This window comes from Myxocyprinus asiaticus, chromosome 24 (assembly GCF_019703515.2).
Source record: "Myxocyprinus asiaticus isolate MX2 ecotype Aquarium Trade chromosome 24, UBuf_Myxa_2, whole genome shotgun sequence".
Taxonomy (NCBI): domain Eukaryota; kingdom Metazoa; phylum Chordata; class Actinopteri; order Cypriniformes; family Catostomidae; genus Myxocyprinus; species Myxocyprinus asiaticus.
This window is the reverse complement of record NC_059367.1, coordinates 46,259,307-46,265,306: the sequence shown is the minus strand read 5'-3', so window position 1 is coordinate 46,265,306 and position 6,000 is coordinate 46,259,307.

Below are 6,000 nucleotides of genomic sequence, written 5' to 3'. Positions count from 1 at the left end.
TTCATAATCAAAATGTTACAGCTAACATATTTCCATAATATGTAATGAGTGAATATCAAAACCTGTGTATCATACAAACAAGAGTTCTATCAGCTGGCCTAAAATTTCTCACACTTGCCCTATTGTTAAGCCCTGCATATTTTTTGTTTATATTATTTCATTTTTACAGATTTGCATTGAATTTAGTGTTTGAATTTGAGAAATGTACATGTGATGATGCAGTGTGAGACATATAGAGTTTATATCTATTTTTCCATTTGCATTTACTCTGAACGGTGAGATATTCGGTGACTATTTGTGTATGTATTTGGCTGTAATGGGATGTGCTTTCTTTTTTATTTGCAGGAGCAGTGCAGATCTCTTCTTGGTACCATGGTGTGGGTGTGGGAGCCCAACCCTGTATTGATGAGGCGGTGCTCCAAGTTTTGCTGCTTTTCATCTCCCAACCAGCAGACCTTAATCACACACTACAAGCTGAAACACTGCGATCAGGTTATTCGCTGTCCACTCCCATGTGTCTGTGAAGATTGTGTATGCTCATTTAGGAGTAGACTGTCTCTCAAGACAAATTTGACTCAGGACCATAGTCAGACTGTTCAAGCCTCCTCAAAGTAACTCAAGGCAATTCCCTGTCTCGATATTTTACTTACTTATAACTATTGTGACTATTTGTGTATTCATATCATTTCCAACAGTTCAATAAAGAAGAAGCAGGTTGTCTAAATACGTTCAAACTCAGTGCAGCATTTCTCAGTGCAGTCAGAGACGCTACTATGTGGCGCGGAGAGACTGAAACTGGAAATGCTGGTCCTCACTTACGCGTTTGGCACTAGGGCCGTGCAGAAATATTGATTTTCTGACTAACCGCAATCTTCATTTTAATTATATCAATTCTTATAATCCCAAAACCAATCTTTTACTCTATGCACAGCCCTTTGCAATGAGAGAATATCACTCGCATATGTGACTTAAAATGTCTGTAGTTAGCCACTGCCTGGTAATATTTCAGATCTCACTCACCAGTTCAGCACCAAGTTCAGCATCTTTTCACTGCGTGTTGAGAGTAAATGTTTGGCTTGCCTTTTAATGTGTCCACACTGTAATAAAATTGCTTTTTTACAGACTTTTTCAAGATTTTACAGTAATTTCTTACAATAAAATGCTGTTTTCAGTATTTCACTGTAAAATCAATGCAGGCTAGGTCATTTTCTGTCACACAACAAATTACTGTGAAAAAAGAAATTAGAATATCACACTGCATTATAGGAAAATGGTGTTTCGTTTGAAGTCACCATTTCATTTAGTGTTCCCTCTGGATGCGACCTTATCTTATTTATTTCTAATTAAATTTCTCCCAGTTAGTGTAATTGTGTTTAATAACACAATTTATTTTACTGTAATGTATGAAGAAAATTAGTCAGTTTAGTTGTTGACTTTGTATGGGAACATGATGTATAAACTACACCATATATGATGCATTTGAAAATAAAGAAATGGTATAATTTTAATGAACAATTAGGAAGGGATGTTTGCAAAGCTAGGCTATAATATGGTTGGATTTATTATGACATTTTTATCAGTAACAAAGACTGTAGATAAAACAAAATACAGATGATCATTGTGATTTTACAACACAACACTGCTACATCACAGTAATTTCTTAGTCCTGTTCACTGTGGACTCACAGTATACAGATTTATTTTAATTTTTAACAAATTGTAGAAATACAACTGTAAAATATACTGTGAAAGTCAATTAGTAGCCAGGAATTTACTGTAAACTCACACTAAATGTTTTTACAGCAAAAAGATTAGATCCATGTGATCCATTTGTCATTGATAATGTCTCTTATTACCTCTTTGGTCAGTTAGATGTTGATAAAAATAATAATAATTAAAAAAAATATATATATTTTTTAAAATTCTAATCTGATATGGCACTGATACAGTAAACAAGCCATTCGACTCCATTCTTTTTTAAAGTCCCTGTATTGGAAGAAACCGGGTTTTAGCATGTGTTCTAAATATTGATGTAAATACTTGTAAATAGGACAAATTAGGCATCTAAACAATAAACACACACACACAGATATATGTACAAACACTGAACACTTTATTTGGAACACTATGGTCCTAATAAAGTGCCTGTCATGGTCTTCTGCTGTTGTAGCCCATCCGTCTCAAGGTTTGACATGTTGTGCATCCTGAGTTACTATTCTGCTCACTACAATTGTACAGAGTGGTTATCTGAGTTACCATAGCCTTTCTGTCAGCTCGAACCAGTCTGGCCATTCTCCGTTGACCTTTCTCATCAACAAGGCACTTCCATCTGCAGAACTGCTGCTTTGTGGATGTTTTTTGCACCATTCTGAGTAAATTCTAGAGACTGTTGTCCGTGAAAATTCCAGGAGATCAGCAGTTACAGACATACTCAGATCAGCCCATCTGGCACCAACAATTGTGCAATGGTCGAAATCATAGAGATCATATTGTTTCCTCATTCTAATGGTTGTTGTGAACATTAACTAAAGCTCCTGACCCATATCTGCTTGATTTTATGCATTACACTACTGTCACATGATTGACTGATTAGAGGACTGCATGAATAAGTAGTTGTACAGGTAAGTACTCAGTGAGTGTTGTAATGGTGGCTGCCTTAATTTAAGTTTAATCAAAGATTCAAGTAAATACTATTATCTAAATCACTTTGTTTCAGGTGCCAGACAGCTTAAAAGCCTGTCAATATAAATAAGTACACACACACATATATATATATATATATATATATATATATATATATATATATATATATATATATATATATATATATACCCAGACAGCTGAAACCACAAGTAACGAAATTAAAGTTTTTATTTTACAATGACCAAACACCAACAATTTTATTTTTCTCTATTTTTCCCTTAAAGTAAATTGGAAATTCTGTATTCAATCAAACATGCATGGAAGCAAGGGTCATTAACATAAAGAAAAGAACAGAACTCGATACAAATGTAACAAATACCATTAAAGTATTTGCCCAAAGTTTATTTTGACTCACTCCTGCAGAATTGACTCAGATTCTAAAGTAAAAACAGTCCACAATAGAAACAGTGGGCAGAAACAAATACATGTGGATTGTGGCTATGATGCCATTTTTGGACCACTGATTAGGGACATTCAGGTCCTTGAACAGCAAGGATTATATGTTCAACAAATGGGAACAAGTGTCAGAGGATCTGTATGAATGTGTCGGCTGATAACTTGTGGTTCCACTCGCTAGCTGGATTCCAAGACAGTTTCAATGCTGATAAATTCTGTAGATTTGGCTCAACTAGTCGACAAGATACTGACAAGCACGAGGCCAAAGAGGAAGTGTTTCCACTGAGAACAATAAAAACTCACAAACAGGCTCTTGAGGAATTGAAAAACAATTCAATGCTGTTCCTGGATGGAATAAAGAGAGACTGTGTTCTTGAGAAAATTTCTAATTTCCACACTGTACAAGGGTTTGCTCCAGATTTTACACATGACCTGTTTAAAGGCATCATACTAACAGAGTTAAGTCTATGCATAAAGTCCCTGATTTCCAAAAGGTACTTTACATTACATGGCCTTAATGCCAACAAGTCCATTCCTTTTAAGTTTACCGCTAAAACCAACAGACCACAATACATTTCAAAGTAATTTGTGTCAAAGCATTCAATTAGTGGAAATAGCCATGAAAATGGGATTCTGTTGAGACTACTGCCATTGATCACAGAGTTTAAGAGGGAGACAAAACTTGGAAATATATTCTGGCTACTGGATATTTTTTAATGAGACATTATCTTAATCTCAGAACACAGATGCTTGCTGAAAGAGGTGTTCCCAGATTTGTGTAAATGCATCAGCAGGAGCACATGATCATAAGAATGTTCCGTCTATAACAACACCAACCTACCACCCCCGACGACTTGCTGAGCCCAGTAAAACTTCATGGTTACTGGTGTAACCTCCGTTCCCTGATGGAGGGAACGAGACGTTGGTGTCGATGTAGTGACACTAGGGGTCACTCTTGGGAGCCCGAGACACCTCTGGTCTTTGATAAAAGGCCAATGAAAATTGGCGAGTGGTATTTGCATGCCACTCCCCCGAACATACGGGTATAAAAGGAGCTGGTATGCAACCACTCATTCAGGTTTTACTCTGAGGAGCCGATATAAGGTCCGGCCATTTCAGCGGGTAGTTCAGCGTTGTGGCAGGAGGGACCAACGTCTCGTTCCCTCCATCAGGGAACGGAGGTTACACCAGTAACCATGACGTTCCCTATCTGTCACTCACTCGGCGTTGGTGTCGATGTAGTGACACTAGGGGTCCCTATACAAAACGCCACAAGGCTGAACTGTGTTACGTGAACTGGCGGTGTGTGGTGGGCAGACTTGCTGTATGCCTCATAGCCAGTGCACCAGGTCGACACGTAACCTCCCCCAACACAGTTATGAGTGTCGAACGGCCCTTTTTGGGGACAAGTCGACTACCCAGAGATAGAGACAGGCTTAACGCAGTCGTGGCCTCTTTCCCCTTCTCTTTTTCCACTCCCTAAAAAAGAAGGGGGATTATCTGACTGGGCCACCAGGTCTAGTTGGGGGGGTGTTCCTCCCAAGGGGAGGACACCGCAGAGACCACACCTCGCCCCAAGAAAGGGGGGGATATTTAAGTGTAAGAATACATCACATGGTCTTTCCAACCTTGTGGAGAGCCTTCAAGGTAGATCCTGCCCAATGGGGGAGGAGTTACTACAACATGGAGACTGAGGGGCTCTGCCCAAGGAAGACGCAGTTTGCCAGTAGGGAAATGAACTAGCGGAAGATATAGATCGCATGGGGTTAGCCTTACAGGGAACCGCCACATGCGGAGCACCTACCCCAGAACCGGGCTCTTAGTTAGCGCGTGTACTGGGCCGGCAGCGAGTCTCTCCGAAAACTCGACTGCCACAGGGCTCGGAGGAAGTCAACCAGGGAACAACTTTTGTGAACACTACTGGGAATTAACAGCGCACGTCTTCAGCTCAAAAGGAGGTGGAAGGCGCTATGTGCAAGTGATACACCCGGCCGGCTATCCCGGGCTTATCCGCTTGTGTTGCATGCCACTACCTGGGACGAAACCGGTTCCACCCGGAGGTTGTAGAACCTTGCAAAGGTGTTGGGTGTTGCCCAGCCTGCTGCTCTGCAAATGTCTGTTAGAGAGGCACCTCTGGCCAGGACCCAAGAAGCCGATACACCACAGGTAGAATGGGCTCGTAGCCCTACCGGGGGTGGCATGTTTTGGGCGAGACATGCCATAGTTATGGCGTCAGTGAGCCAGTGGGCGATCCTCTGCTTGGAGACAGCGCTTCCTTTCCGCTGTGCACCAAAGCAGACAAAGAGCTGCTCAGAGATTCTAAAGCTCTGCGTGCGATCCAAATAGATGCGTAAAGCATGCACCAGACACAGCAACGACAGGGCTGGGTCTGCCTCCTCCTGGGGCAGCGCTTGCAGGTTCACCACCTGGTCCCTAAAAGGAGTGGTGGGAACCTTGGGCACATAGCCCGGTCGGGGGTCTCAGGATCACATGAGAATAGCCCGGACCGAACTCCAGGCACGTTTCGCTGACAGAGAACGCTTGCAGGTCACCTACCCTCTTGATGGAAGTGAGCGCAGTCAGGAGGGCAGTCTTCAAGGAGAGTGCCTTAAGCCCGGCTGACTGCAAAGCTCAAAGGGGGCTCTCTGTAGACCCTGAAAAACTACAGAGGTCCGATGAGGGAACAATCCCTGGAGGGATTCAGCCTCCTGGCGCCTCTTAGGAACCTGATGATCAGATCATGCTTCCCTAAGGACTTACCGTCGACTGCGTCATGGTGTGCTGCTATGGCAGCAACGTACACCTTCAAGGTGGAAGGGGACAGCCTCCCTTCCAACCTCTTTTGCAGGAACGAAAGCACTGATCTGACTGCGCACCTCTGGGGGTCTTCCTGACGGGAAGA